The sequence below is a fragment of the Pan troglodytes genome, chromosome 15 (genome assembly GCF_028858775.2).
Source record: "Pan troglodytes isolate AG18354 chromosome 15, NHGRI_mPanTro3-v2.0_pri, whole genome shotgun sequence".
NCBI lineage: Eukaryota > Metazoa > Chordata > Mammalia > Primates > Hominidae > Pan > Pan troglodytes.
In genome coordinates this window covers 33,620,532-33,636,340 of record NC_072413.2, presented here as the reverse complement: position 1 = coordinate 33,636,340, position 15,809 = coordinate 33,620,532, and the positions used below count along the sequence as shown (strand labels likewise).

At 48.5% G+C, this 15,809-nt stretch overlaps 1 pseudogene; it reads left to right on the top strand.

Annotated features, from left to right (window-relative positions):
- Positions 1-14,173: 14,173 nt before the first annotated feature.
- Positions 14,174-15,122, top strand: LOC736301 (large ribosomal subunit protein uL10-like; annotated as a pseudogene).
- Positions 15,123-15,809: the final 687 nt, after the last annotated feature.

Below are 15,809 nucleotides of genomic sequence, written 5' to 3'. Positions count from 1 at the left end.
GTTATCCTGATCATTTTCTTCAGGCTGCCGTGGGCCTCCTGTTCTGAAGTCCCATCCTCCGGCAGAGGTGGAGGTGGAGCAGTGTGAGGGAGGAGGGAACTCCCAGCAGCTTCTCACACCTGACACCCAGCCTCCAGCAAAGCTTTGCAGGCACCCTGGGCCCAGTGTGTGGGAGGGAGGCTGTTGCAAGGTTATAGGAAATTACCAATCTCAGGCTTGGGGTGGAAGCATGCTGTTTGGCCTGTGGTTGGAGACCTCTCCGTTGTCATTCTGTCATCCCCTTGATTTAAACTTCCTGGACCCTAATTGCCAGTTGAGGAAATTATTTTGGCCAAGAAGAATATGCTGAATTTATATAGAGCCGGGAAAGATCTCACTGATACAGGAAGTTCCTAAGGACATAGGCTCAGAAATGGGACTGCACTGACATTTGTTAGCAGTTGCTCACCTCTGAGCCTCAGTTTTCTCATTTATTAGCTGGGCTATTGTGAAAATTCCATAAGACAATCCACGTAAAATGCATAGCAGAGTGGCAGGCACGTAGTGCTAAAGAAAAACAAGCTGTTACGCAACGTTCTTTATGTCATACCAGGAGAAACAAGTCCAGAGAGAATGTCCTGTCTAGGGTCACCTTGCAGGAGAAGTAGGTGGTTAACAGATTTCATACGTGCTTGTTTTGGGGTAAACATCTTTTAAGAGCATTCCATCTCTTAAATCTATGTGTTATTGGCTGTAGTAGAAAAGTAATAAAGGCTTGAAGGGTCTTATCAGTTCAGTCTACTGATTGTACTGAATGATTCTACAGGAGCAAATGTCACAAGAAACCAGTAATGTGAAACTTGGCTTAGATGCTCTATCTTGAGGTTTTCATCCCTAAAATGGCTCTCTTGCCTAGGTAGAGAGAAGAATAAAGATGGGTATACTAAAAGCCCAGACTTTACCACTATACAATATAAAATATCTGCATTTGTACTCTGTAAACATTTTTATTAAAAAAAATTTTGGGGGATAGGGTCTCACTCTGTTGCCCAGGCTGGGGTGCAATGGTGCAATCACAGCTCACTGCAGCCCCAAACTCCTGGGCTCAAGCGATCCTCCCAACTCAGCCTCCTGAGTAGCTGGGACTACAAGCATGCACCACCATGCCTGACTAATTTTATTTGTAGAGACAGGGTTTCTCTATGTTGCCCAGGCTGGTCTGGAACTCCTGGGCTCAAGAGATCCACCCACTATGGCCTCCCAAAGCACTGGGATTACAGGTCTGAGCCACCACACCCAGCCAAAACATTTCTGAGGAAAAAGTAAAGTTACTGCATTCTAGAAAATGCAGAGTAGTGTATAAATGCAATTCATGTCTTTGACTTATACCTAAGAAAAAATTATTACATTATCCCTTTCCTGATCCACAAACGATGTCAAAGTCAAAAGAATATGGTCACCTTGGACCAAAAAGGAGCCAATATTTAGTGGTCTTCCACATATAAGGAGTGTTACTACAGACTGGTTAAAGCCAATTCTGCCCCAATTCTTTCTCTTTTTTTTTTTTTTTTTTTTTGAGATGGAGTCTTGCTCTGTCGCCCAGGCTGGAGTGCAGTGGCATGATCTCAGCTCACTGCAACCTCCACCTCCCGGGTTCAAGCGATTCTCCCTGCCTCAGCCTCCCGAGTAGCTGGGATTACAGGTGCCTGCCACCACGCCTGGCTAATTTTTGTATTTTTAGTAGAGACAGGGTTTCACCATGTTGCCCAGGCTGGTCTTGAACTCCTGACCTCAGGTGATCCGCCCACCTCAGCCTCCCAAAGTGCTGGGATTTCAGGCGTGAGTCACCGCGCCCAGCTCTGCCCCATTTCTGTAGCCTTAGTCCATCCGGAACCCAGCACTGGCGGTCCCTCTACCAGTCTTATTCTCTGTCAAAGTGCCCGGGTTCTTCACTGAAATTCCTTGTCCATCCCCAAGCACCTCAACACAGGTGTTAAATGACCTACCACAGGAATTAGGTCAGTTAGGTTCAGCTCTCAGCTAAGTGGGAGAGGTAAGATGGGAGTGGGGTGATATCCCCACCCTCATTCTCAAAAGAACAAAGGTTGGAAACTTGGCTCCCCAATTTTGGAACGATGCCCTTAGTACTTTCTACTCAGTCAAATGTGACTCTTCTTCCCTCTGTAAAGGGGTTAAATTTGTGCCAATTCACCCATACACTGTCTCTAGTTCTGTGCTAGGTTGTAGAAACAGGACAAAGCTGTGTGCCACCCCCTCATCCCCAGCCTCCTTAGAGCCCAGCTCTTGCATAGGGGCATCACCCTCCATGGTCAAGCAAGGGTGGGCCCCTTCTCACCCACTTGGGCCCAGTCTCCCACCTTTCTAGGCTTCAGCTTTTCTTCTTTCTAGGTCCTAAACCTCGGAAAAGGTTCTGTCATCTGCATAAATCTTGAGGTAGCTGGGCCCAGTTAAGCACTGAAGGCTGCCCCGGTTCCTTACTCTCTAGCTCTTCTCCCCATTTCTCATCCCCCCCACCTTTTTGTGTGTGTATGTGTGATAGGGTCTCACTCTCTTGCCCAGGCTGGAGTGCGGTGGCATGATCTCGGCTCACTGTAACCTCCGCCTCCTAGGTTCAAGCAATTCTCCTGCCTCAGCCTCCCGAGTAGCTGGGACTACAGGTGCACACCACTACACCCGGCTAATTTTTATATTTTTAGTGGAGATGGGGTTTCACCGTGTTGGCCAGGCTGGTCTCGAACTCCTGACCTCAAGTGATCCACCTGCCTTGGCCTCCCACAGTCCTGGGATTACAGGTGTGACCCACCACACCCAGCCCTCCCTGCTTTTCTTTTCTTTTTGTTTTAAATTTATTATCTTTCTGTCCTGCCTGTTGGTTGGGTGACTGGAGCCTGGAGTTCCCTAAAGGAAAATTTTAGAAGGGAAACATTCTAATCTGTAGAAAATCTTCAAATTCCTAAGCAAACAAGAGCAAAAGATCTCAAAGTAAACAGGCCAGCAGACAGAGAGCCTTCTTTAATGCACTTTGATTTCCTCCAAGAAGTTACAGATTGTGTGGGGACAGGTAGGACTAAGAGTGCCTAGAGAAAGGGGAAGTGATACGAGGGGGAAATAATATATCACATCAGCAACTTCCTTGAATTCAGTTCCTTGATTCCTTCTGCCTGCCTTATCCATCAGGATACATTTCCTGTAGCGGCCACATGTACCAAGTCCTTCCAGAAAGTAAGGATTTTTCTTTAAAGAGGGAACAAACTAGTCTGAGCAATCTGAAGACCTTCCCCTGGGGCCTGGAAATTCAGAAGGCTGGGAGCTTGGGTGGATTTGCATGGAAAGTTCAGTTGCTACTGGAAGTGATTAAGTGGTGACAGAATTGAGTCTGTCAGATGGGTCTTCCTTCCCCAAGACTTCCCACCCCCGCACCCACCCACTCCCCCACCCCCAGCTTTCTGCCAGATTTTCATTAACTTGCCTTAAGTGTAGCTGAAATTTCATTTGGCAAGAAAAGTCTGAGTTGTGGAACTCCAGTCTGAAACATGCCCAAGAAACATTCCCCAACCTCTGGTGCCTGGACAAGAATATCCTAGGCTGTTTCCCCATTGAAAGAGAGCATTACAGAAACTGAAACTGGACCTCACCTGTGTTTCCCTCCTAGAGAAGTACGACTCTCCAACCCATTCCTTCATTTGCATCAAAAAGAACTATTCTCCAGGCCTCCTGCCAAGGGCAGGAATAAGAGGAATAAGCCATGGCCTCTGCCCCTAAGAGCTCCTTGCTTAGGTGGAGAGGGAGACAGACAACTGCATGGAAAAGCGTGATGAGATGAAAGCCCATAGCACGGGAGCTGAGCCCAGGCACCAGCGCGGAGTGCGGGTGGGAGAGACGGGTCCAGAGCTCATATTCCAGTTAGCTATTCACCTGCCAGTACTATATTATCTTATCCCATGCCCCAAGTGACTGTGGCAGGCACCCTTTCCACAGGGGGCAGGAAGTATGACCCAACATCAGCCAATCTGAGTCATTGACAAGTAGGACTGGACCCTGAACACTGACATGAAAATAGGGCCAAGGCCCACAAACCCGCCAGCAATCCAGGTAAGTGTGACCAGGTGCGGGGGCTCATGCCTATAATCCCAGCACTTTGAGAAGCTGAGGCAGGAGGATCATTTGAGCCCAGGAGGTCAAGACCAGCCTGGGCAATATAGGGAGAGCCCATCTCTACAAAAAAAAATACATTAAGGCCAGGCACGGTGGCTCACACCTGTAATCCCAGCACTTTGGGAGGCTGAGGCAGGCGGATCACTTGAGGCCAGAAGTTTGAGAACAGCCTGGCCAACGTGGTAAAACCCCATCTCTACTAAAAATACAAAAATTAGCCGGGCATGGTGGTGCACGCCTGTACTCCCAGCTACTCGGGAGGCTGAGGCAGGAGAATCGCTTGAACCCAGGAGAGGGAGGCTGCAGTGAGCTGAGATCGCACCACTGCACTCCAGCCTGGGCAACAGAGCGAGACTCTGTCTCAAAAATAAAAACATATACACACACACACACACAAATGTATATACATATATAACATGTATATATATATAAATGTATATACATATATATAATGTGTGTATATATGTTTTTATTTTTGAGACAGAGTGTGTGTGTATATACACACATATATGTATATACATATATAATACATAATATGTATATACATATATATATAATGTGTGTGTGTATATATATATATTTTTTTTAAAAAGAAAACAGCAAAAAAAACCCAGCTAAGTGTAATAAGGGAGATGGCTGACACAGTACAAGGCCAAAGGCATAATCATCAGGGCTCCAAGAAAGGAACAAAATCCTGAAGGAAATGTACTTGAAGGATGGAAACCTGGTTTTATTTTTTTATTTTTTTTGAGACGAAGTTTCGCTCTTGTTGCCCAGGCTGGAGTGCAAATGGCGCGATCTCGGCTCACCACAACCTCTGCCACCCGGGTTCAAGCGATTCTCCTGCCTCAGCCTCCTGAGTAGCTGGGATTACAGGCATGTGCCACCACGCCTAGCTAATTTTGTATTTTTAGTAGAGAAGGCGTTTCTCCATGTTGGTCAGGCTGGTCTTGAACTCCCGACCTCAGGTGATCCACCCGCCTCAGCCTCCCAAAGTGCTGGGATTACAAAGCGTGAGCTACCGCGCCGGCCGGAAACCTGGTTTTAAAATGAGCTTATTTGTACCTGTGGAAGGAGATTGCTGCGGTGTGCAGGTTGGCCCCTGACTAAGCATCGGAACTGGAAGGAGTTGAGAGGCAGCTGCTCCCTCTCTGTGACCGAGTCCCCACTGCCCATACTGTAATATGAGAAGCCTTAACAAGCAGTTGACTAAAATGCTTCAGAGAAAATCTTAAGTAAATAATAATTTCCCCTTTAATATTGCTATCATTTCATATATTTTTAAAATTTCTTAAATAACGTATATGAAAAATAGTCGGCTACTTAAAGGTAAGATTTTATTTACTTATTTTTTTGAGACAGAGTCTCACTTTGTCACCCAGGCTGAGGTGCAGTGTCACAATCATGGCTAACTACAGCCTCGACCTCACAGGCTCAGGTGATCCTCCTACCTCAGCCCCCCAAGTAGCTGGGATTACAGACGTGTGTCACCACACAGGGCTATTTTTTTGTATTTTTTGTGGAGAGGGGGTTTTGCCATGTTGCCCTGACTGGTCTCCAACTCCTGGACTCACGCTATCCTCCCACCTCAGCCTGCGAAAGGACTGAGATAACAGGTATGAGCCACCACGACTGGCCTTCAAGGTAAACTTTTAAAAAACTTTTAAATTGGCTGTGTGCAGTGGCTCACGCCTGTAATCCCAGCACTTTGGGAGACTGAGGCCGGAGGATTGCTTGAGCCCAGGAGTTCCAGACCAGCCTGGGCAATGCAGTGAGACTCTGTCTCTACCTGTTTATGTATTTATTTATTTAATAAATAAATAAAGTTTGGGCACAGTGGCTTATGCCTGTAATCCTAGCACTTTGGGAGGCCAAGGCAGGCAGATCACCAGAGGTCAGGAGTTCGAGATCAGCCTGGCCAACATGGTGAAACCCCATCTCTACTAAAAATACAAAAAGTAGCCGGGCCTGGTGGTATGTGCCTGTAATCCCAGCTACTTGGGAGACTGAGGCAGGAGAATCACTTGAATCCAGAAGGCAGAGGTTGCAGTGAGTGGAGATCGTGCCATTGCACTCCAGCCTGGGCAACAAGAGTGAAACTCTGTCTCAAAAAAAAAAAAAAAAAAGAAAGAAAGAAAGTCAGCCTGGGTCACACAGCCAGTAAATGGCAGAGCCAGGCTCTAGGTATATATTCCTAACCTGGGGATAAAGCAGCTTCCAGGCCAGGCACACTGGCTCACTCCTGTTATCCGAGCACTTTGGAAGTCTGAGGTGTGCAGACTGCTTGAGCCCAGGAGTTTGAAACCAGCCTGGACAACACAGTGAAACCCCATCTCTGCAAAAATACAAAAAATTAGCTGGGAGTGGTGGTGCGCACCTGCAGTCCCAGCTTTCATGCGCGTCCATGTGAAGAGACCACCAAACAGGCTTTGTGTGAGCAACATGGCTGTTTATTTCACCTGGGTGCAGGCGGGCTAAGTCCGAAAAGAGAGTCAGCGAAGGGAGATAGGGGTGGGGCCATTTTATAGGATTTGGGAAGGTAATGGAAAATTACAGTCAAAGGGGGTTGTTCTCTGGTGGGCAGGGGTGGATCTCACAAAGTACATTCTCAAGGGTGGGGAGAATTACAAAGAACCTTCTTAAGGGTGGGGGAGACTACAAAGTACCTTCTTAAGCGTGGGGGAGATTACAAAGTACATTGATCAGTTAGGGTGGGGCAGGAACAAATCACAATGGTGGAATGTCATCAGTTAAGGCTGTTTTTACTTCTTTTGTGGATCTTCAGTTACTTCAGGCCATCTGGATGTATACGTGTAAGTCGCAGGGGATGCGATGGCCTGGCCTGGGCTCAGAGGCCTGACATCAGCTACTCAGGAGGCTGAGGCGGTAAGATTGCTTGAGCCCAGGAGGTGAAGGTTGCAGTGAGCCAAGATGGTGCCAGCCCGGGCAACAGAGCAAAGCCCAGTCAGGAAAAAAAAAAAAGCAGCAGCTACCAAGCACACACAGGAATTAACAAAAGTGTTTTCAGGTCATCAATCGTCAATATGTTCCTTATGTATCTGTTGCTATACTACCAAAACTGGGCAAATATTACAAAGGATGGTTTGAATTTCTGATGTTTTATGTTAATGGAAATACTGTCTCATGGAAACTATATAATAATGCAGAAAATGCAAGTTCTGAGACCTCAGGAGACCCTAGTAAACTGAACAATCCTGTGGGACTCAGACAGGTATCCTACTTCATCTTCTCTGAAATCTTTTTTTTTTTTTGAGACAGAGTCTCACTCTGTCGCCCAGCCTGGAGTGCAGCGGGGCGATCTTGGCTCACTGCAAACTCCGCCTCCCGGGTTCACGCCCTTCTCCTGCCTCAGCCTCCAGAATAGCTGGGACTACAGGTGCCCACCACCACACCAGGCTAATTTTTTGTATTTTTAGTAGAGACCAGGTTTCACCGTGTTAGCCAGGATGGTTTCGATCTCCTAACCTCGTGATCCGCCCGCCTCGGCCTCCCAAAGTACTGGGATTACAGGCGTGAGCCACCATCTCCGGCTGAAATCTTTACTATTGTTTCATACGGTGCTAAATTAAGGAAGTGAGGCACGTCTACTTCCAGGAGTTTCCAGTTGTGTGGTCTGGGTTTGGTTCTCACCGAGGCTCAGGTCTACCCAAAGTCACCACATTAAACATTTTGGTCAGACTTTTAAAAACTTCACAGTATTTTAATATTCATCTCTGGTGATGCCCCAAACAAACAAGCAAATGCAACTTTTTTTTTTTTTTTTTTTTTTTTTTTGAGATGGAGTCTTGCTCTGTCGCCCAGGCTGGAGTGCGGTGGCGCTATCTCTGCTCACTGCAAGCTCCATCTCCCGGGTTCACGCCATTCCGAGTAGCTGGGACTACAGGTGCCCGCCACCACACCCGGCTAATTTTTTTTGTATTTTTAGGAGAGGTGGGGGGGGGGTGTCACCATATTCGCCAGGATGGTCTCGATCTCCTGACCTGGTGATCTGCCTGCCTCGGCCTCCCAAAGTGCTGGGATTACAGGCGTGAGCTACCGCGCCCAGCCACAAATGCAACTTTTTAAGGATCAATGAATGAACTTCTTTCAGGTGAAGTGTTTTAATACCAACTTAGTTTCAAGTTGATTTTTAACATTCTCCTTCGCAGGCCTTCCCACCTCCGTCATTGAGAGGCAATTTCCCAAGGCAGGACCTTGCCACGTGGCCCACTGTATGTTTCCTAGCTACTGGACAGCTGGCTCTATAGACTCTTCCATGTACATAAATTCAGTCATTCTTTTCTCAAAACATAGAGTAAACCTCTGGTTTGAAAGAGAGACTCAAGCCTTGGACACACAAATATCCTGCAATCTACAAGTCAAACGGGAGTGGAAGCTTTCATTTCTTAGAGGCTAGAACCGGGAATAACAGTACCCCCAGCAGACTGACCATGAAGGGTTCTGTCTGTGTGTGCACAACTTCCCAGGCCTGAAATGTGTGCAGCAAGGATGTCCTCAAGGGGCTCTTGTGCACGTTGCCCTCTACCCATGGTCACCACGGCAGGACCAGCTCCACACACAGGGAAGGATGGAAAGGACACCCAGAGCCAACCTGGCCCTGGGACCTCCCCTCCTGGCTTTCACGGCTCCTCAGATTGGGTCAGTCACACCGAAAGGACTTTCTGGAAGGAGCGCACCAGAATTTCTGTTCTGGGAAGATGGTGGAAGGCAGAGCTGAGTTCATTGCTTATGGAGGGGAGAGAATAGCCCCTGCACAGAGCCTCCATCGCGGCTGCCAGGGGAAGTGGAGAGGCTAGGATCTCACTGAGAATTTCAAGATTGGTTTAAGGAGGGCCTTTCAATGCAGGGGCTTGCTTGGGATTGGGGGAGATCATGATACAGTAGTTTCAGGTTGGTGGCAACAGCTAGGCGAGGGGTTTGAAATGTCTTAGGTGTGAAATGTCTGTTGATGCTTCTATTAAATAAAGCTCGCCTATTAAAGAGTTGATGGGCCTCTTGGGAAATTCCTGTAATAAACAATGAAGTTATTTGCCTGGGCAAGAGACTCTTGGAATAGTAAAGTTATTGTACCAAAGACAGTGGGAGAAAAAAAGTCATGTTAATGCGGACAATAAACTTGGAGGTGGAAGGGGATAGTTTCTGCCTCAATCTGACTAGTCATTAGGCCTAAAGACCTGAGGGCTAGGACACATGTCAAGTATCTTTCAACACATTTAAAAAGTTAAAACTTCAGGAAATGGACGCATGACAATGTTGGGGTTCTGCTAAGCAGGACAGGGAGCATGGAGGAGGGGTGCATTAAAAAACAAGCCTCGGGCCAGTCTGGGTGGCTCACACCTGTAATCCCAGTGCTTTGGGAGGGTGAGGCAGGCGGATCACAAGGTCAGGAGATCGAAACCATCCTGGCTAACACGGTGAAACCCCGTCTCTACTTAAAAAAGACAACAAATTAGCTGGGCGTGGTGGCGGATACCTGTAATCCCCGCCACTTGGGAGGCTGAGGCAGGAGAATCGCTTGAACCCAGGAGGCGGGGGTTGCGGTGAGCTGAGATCACACCACTACACTCCAGCCTGGGCGACAGAGCGAGACTCGGTCTCAAAAAACAAACAAACAAAAAAACAAGCCTTACCTGTTTTAGAATCTCACCTATCACTGACAAGCCTTAGCTCCAATCCCATCACACTATAATTCACACTGCAGAGGACCCAGCTAATCCAGCTATGGGTGAATAATAATGGCAGTAGGTGTCATTTATGAAACAATGACTATATGCCAGGCATATGTGATCATCACAGGGGGACATTATTGAGGAAACCAAGGTTCAAAGAGGCTTGGTAACTTGTCTGAGGTGATGAAACCAAGAAAAGTGGCCATTCTGGGACTCAAACCTGCTCCCTTTGGCTCCAGAGCTCTTTGTTCCCAGACTGGTCAGGGTGAGCCTCCTCATTTTACTGAAGATGTTCAAGGCTTCTCAATAGCTGCCATTTTCCACTGCAGCTGGTGTTAATCTTACATGGCCCTGGCCACCAAATAAACTTATTTTACTCTGAGAAGTCATTTGCTACTGTTTCTATTGTGTAAAATTTTCTCGTAGGAAACATTGAAAAGATACCTCATAGGAGTGTGTGAAAAGTAAGTGACAGATGCTGTAAGTCCATAGGAAATTGCATGAGCACAGCTGTCTTAGACTGTTCAGGCTGCTACAGCCGAATTCCATAGACTGGGTTGCTTATGAACAATAGAAATTTATTTCTCCGGCCGGGCGTGGTGGCTCACCCCTGTAATCCCAGCACTCTGGGAGGCCAGGGTGGGCAGATCACGAGGTCAGGAGTTCAAGACCAGCCTGGCCAACATGGTGAAACCCTGTCTCTACTAAAGATACAAAAAATTAGCCGGGCATGGTGGCACGAGCCTATAATCCCAGCTACTTGGGAGGCTGAAGCAGGAGAATCGCTTGAACCTGGGAGGCGGAGGTTGCAGTGATCCGAGATCGCACCATTGCACTCCAGCCTGGGTGACAGGGCAAGACTCTGTCTCAAAAAAAAAAAAAAAAAAGAAAGAAAGAAATTTATGTTGCCACAGTTTTGGAGGCTGCAAAGTCCAAGATCAAGATGCTAGCAGATTCTGTGTCTGGTGAGGGCCAGCTTTTCTATTTGAAGATGAGGCCTTCTTGCTGTGTCTGCATGTGGTGGAAAGGGCCAGCTAGCTTGCTGGGGCTTCTTCTATAAGGGAACTAATCCCATTCAGGAGGGCTCCATCCTTATGACCTAATCACTTCCCAAGGCCCCACCTGACACCATCACCTTGGGGATTCAGATTTCAACATATGGATTTTGAAGGGACACTAACATTCAGTTCATTGTAATAGCCTTAGGTGCCATCTTGGCACCCAAGACTTGGCTGCTGGCAAAGAGGCTCCAGCTAGCTCTGGTCCCAGCTGAGGATACTATCCCAGGAGGGTTTTTTTTTCTTTTTTTCTTTTTGGAGATAGGGTCTCACTCTGTCACCTAGGCTAGAGTGCAGTGGCACAATCATGGCTCACTGCAGCCTCGGCCTCCTGGGCTTAAATGATCCTCCCACCTCAGCCTCCCGAGTGTGTGGGATCCCAGGTGCATGTCACCAAGCCCAGCTAATTTTTTTTTTTTTTTTTTTGAGAAAGAGTCTCACTCTGTTGCCCAGGCTGGAGTGCAGTGGCGCAATCTTGGCTCACTGCAACCTCCACCTCCCAGGTTCAAGTGATTCTCCTGCCTCAGCCTCCCGAGTAGCTGGGATTACAGGCATGTGCCACTATGTGCACCTAATTTTTGTATTTTTAGTAGAGATGGGGTTTCACCATGTTGGCCAGGTTGGTCTCGAACTCCTGACCTCAAGTGATCCTCCTGCCTTGGCCTCCCAATGTGCTGGGATTACAAGTGTGAGCCACCACACCCAGCCCTGGGATGGTTTTTGACAGCAGAAACCTACCAGCAAAGGAGAAAAAACTCTGCCTCCTCAGAGGCTGCAGGGAAGCCACGGCTGAGGTAATTGTGTGATTAAGTTTTGAGCCCATTTCCAGCTGACCCACTGGGGTGGAGATGGGTATAGAATGAAGACGCCTGCGAGGCCTGTCTGAGGGGAGACCTGGGAAGGCCAGGTCCTGGGAAGGCCAACAACCAGGAACACCCTGGGTGACTCTCATGACAGAGACAGCCTTCAGAGCAATCGATCATTCTCCATTGGAGGTTCAGACCAACCTGGCTCCCACTGGAGGCCCTACTCTCTACACCATGTAACCCTGGGCTAGTGGCTTAACCTCTCTGAGACTCAATTCCTCATCTCTAAAGCAGGGTGACCACAGCTGCCTTGCAGAGTGGCTGTGAGGCTTAGCTATGACTCATGATGTCTGTAAAGCTCTGGCAAAGTGCCAGACACATAGTAGGCACTCAGTAGGTGACAGCTTCAATTAGGATGATTAATTATCACTAACGTGAAGAGCATCTGACAGCCCTCCCTGTAGGCACGTTGTTCCCTGCAAGCCAGCACTTCCTGTTCCCCTACTCATAGGGTGGCCAGGACCTGAGGAACCAGATCCTCTAAGGACAAACTGGAACATCTAGTCTTCCTCTTGACCCTCCCTGACTTTGTCCCTTGCCAGTGGGGAGCCCCCTTCACCAGGCCCTTCCCAGCCTCCAACACCTGCTCAGCGCAGCCCTGACCCACAGGAGCTGCCTTGAGGCTGGGGGGCATGACCCACCTGGTGGAGGCATGAAACGGAGGGCTGTCATGGGCCCACCCCAGGTGCAAGCCTGGAAGGCCCTGGACCTCTGGGAGTCCTCTCAAGTCATGGAAGGTGAGAGAAGCCTCTGCTCCTGTGGTCAGCAGTGGGCCAGATGGCAGATCGCTGACGGTAATGGGGACGCAACTCAGTAGGGAAGCCCGACCTGGTTAGAGAGAGATGAACACCCCCTCCTGGGGCCTTGCCTGGAGCCCTCTGTGAGGGGGTCAGCAAATCAGGCAGAACCTTGGGCCCTCAGCCCTCCCCATCCTGCCTCTGTAATGCAGAAAGTGGGCTTTATTATAAATGCTTTCCTTTTCTTCTACCACTGGTGGGAAAGGCGGGGAAGGAGAGAGCCTTGCTCTAGTGGCAGCACTAGCTGGGAGAGAATGAGGGAGGGAGGAAGGCTGCATCCCCGCAAACGCCCCTCCTTGTGCTTCGCTATTCAGCAGAAGGGGAAAGCTCGACACCGTTAGAATAGTGCAATCCTGGCTGGGCCTGGTGGCTCACGCCTGTAATCCCAGCACTTTGGGAGGCCAAGGCAGGTGGATCACCTGAGGTCATGAGTTTGAGACCACCCTGGCCAACACAGTGAAACCCCATCTCTACCAAAAATACAAAAATTAGCCTGGCATGGTGGCATGCACCTATAGTCCCAGCTACTTGGGAGGCTGAGGCAGGAGAATGATTTGAACGGAGGAGGTGGAAATTACAGTGAGCTGAGATCATGCCACTGCACTCCAGCTGGGGGGACTGAGCGAGACTCCTTTTCAAAAAATAAATAAATAGATAAATAAATAAATAAAAGAATAGTGCAATCCTACCAATAAACACACAACCATGCCAACATGTTCTCCCCACCAAGATTCTTGGTTATAAGCCAAAGAAACTAATGCTGGATACTTTGGACAGAAAGGAGATTTGTGGGCCAGGCACGGTGGCTCACGCCTGTAATCCCAGGACTTTGGGAGGCCGAGGTGGGTGGATCACTTAAGGTGAGGAGTTCGAGACCATCCTGGCCAACATGACAAAATCCCATCTCTACTAAAAATACAAAAAACTATCCAGTGTGGTGGTGGGCACCTGTAACCCCAGTTACTCAGGAGGGAGGCTGAGGCAGGAGAATCACTTGAACCCAGGAAGTGGAGGTTGCAGTGAGCTGAGATTGTGCGTGAGATTCCGTCTCAACAACAACAACAATAACAACAACAAAAAGAGATTTGTGAAGAGGATTTGGGGAAGCCTTAAGATTCTCCAGGTGACCTGGAGAGCAAGAGAGATCCGCTGAGCTCACTCCTGCAGCCGACCTCCCGCAACCCCTCATGCTGTGCCCAGAATGCATACAGGTTTTCCCATTGTTAGCCTCTGATTCAAGGTCTGGGCAGCCTCCGTCAGATACCACACAAGGGAGGCTGGGAAAGTGAGTGTCTTGCATTTGTGCTTCAAGTCAGTGCATCCCCTAAACATAGGAAATGGGTTCAGGTGACAAATGTCCCAAGATGTCAACAGTGGTTATTGCTGGGTGGTTGTCTTCTATGGTGTTTTAAAAAAAGTATTATTTAGAAGTTCAAATATACACAAATGTAGACACAATATTAAAATAGATACCATCTCTAGCTTCGTTATCAGCTCAGGGGCAATTGAGATATTGTGAAATATATATTTGGGCCTTCTCTCACCGGGCATCCTCGTGGAAGTGACATCGTGTTGGCCTGCATGGCCATCCCTGACACACCGCCGTGATGCCGAGGGAAGACAGGACAACCTGGAAGTCCAACTACTTCCTTAAGATCATCCAGCTTTTGGATAATTATCTGAAATGTTTCATCATGGGAGCAGACACTGTGGGCTCCAAGCAGACACAGTAGATCCACCTGTCCCTCCAAGGGAAGGCCGTGGTGCCAATGGGCAGGAACACCATGATGCGCAAGGCCACCCAAGGACAACTGGAAAACATCCCAGCTCTGGAGAAACTGTTGCCTCCTCTGCAGGGGAATGTGGGCTTTGCGTTCACCAAGGAGGACCTCACTGAGGTCAGGGATCTGCTGCTGGCCAATAAGGTGCCAGCTGCCACCCGTGCTGGTGCCATTGGCCCATGTGAAGTCACTGTACCAGCCCAGAACACTGGTCTGGGGCCCGAGAAGATTTCTTTTTTCCAGGCTTTAGGCATTACCACTAAAATCTCCAGGGGCACCACTGAAATCCTGAGTGATGTGCAGCTGATCAAGACTGGAGACAGAGTGGGAGCCAGCGAAGCCACACTGCTGAACACGCCGAACATCTCTCCCTTCTCCTTTGTGCTGGTCATCCAGCAGGTGTTCAACAATGGTAGCATCTACAACCCTGAAGTGCTTGACATCACAGAAGAAACTCTGTATTCTGGCTTCCTGGAGGGTGTCTGCAATGTTGCCAGTGTGTCTGCAAACTGGCTACCCACCTGTTGCATCAGTACCCCATTCTATCATCAGTGGGTACAAAGGATGCCTGGCTCTGTCTGTGGAGACTGATTACACCTTCCCGCCTGCTGAAAAGATCAAGACCTTCTTGGCTGATCCATCTGCCTTTGTGGCTGCTGCCCCTGTGGCCACTACCGCCACGGCTGCTCCTGCTGCTGCGGCAGCCCCAACTAAGTTTGAAAACGAGGAGTCGGAGGAGTTGGATGAGGATATGGGATTTGGTCTCTTTGACTAACCACCAAAAAGCAACCAACTCAGCCAGCTTTATTTGCAAAATAAGCAAATAAAGGCTTACATTTTTTTAAAGTATGCATATATTTGGTCTTCATCCGGTTTCCTGGCATACAACTCCTAAAATCCTAGAATCTCTAAAGTGACATGCCATTTTCTGTATATGAATGAGTTGACTGTTGGCTGGCCACCCCCAGCAGCTTGCTGGTCACTGGAAAGACCAGGGAAGGATCAGAGGGTTGGGACTTTCAGTCCCACCCCCGCCTAACCTCCAGGGAAGGGAGAGGGGCTGAAGGTCAAGTTGATCAGCAATGGCCACGGTTTAATCAATCATGCCTACGTAATGACGCTTCCATACAAGCCAAAAAGATGGGGTTCAGGGAGCCTCCAAGCAGCTGAACACATGGAGGTTTCTGGAGGGTGATGTGCCCGGGGAGGGCATGGAATCTCCGTGCCCCATTCCACATGCCTGGCCCTACGCATCTCTTTATCTGCATCCTTTGTAATATCCTTTATCATAAACCGATAATATAAGTAAAGTGTTTATCTGAGTTCTGTGAGCCACTCTAGCAAATTAATTGAACTCAAGGAGAGGGTCTTGGGAACCCAGATTTAAAGCTGTCAGTCAGAAGCACAAGCAAAACAACCTGGGGCTCGCGATTGGCGTCTGAAGTCTTGTGGGACTAAGCCT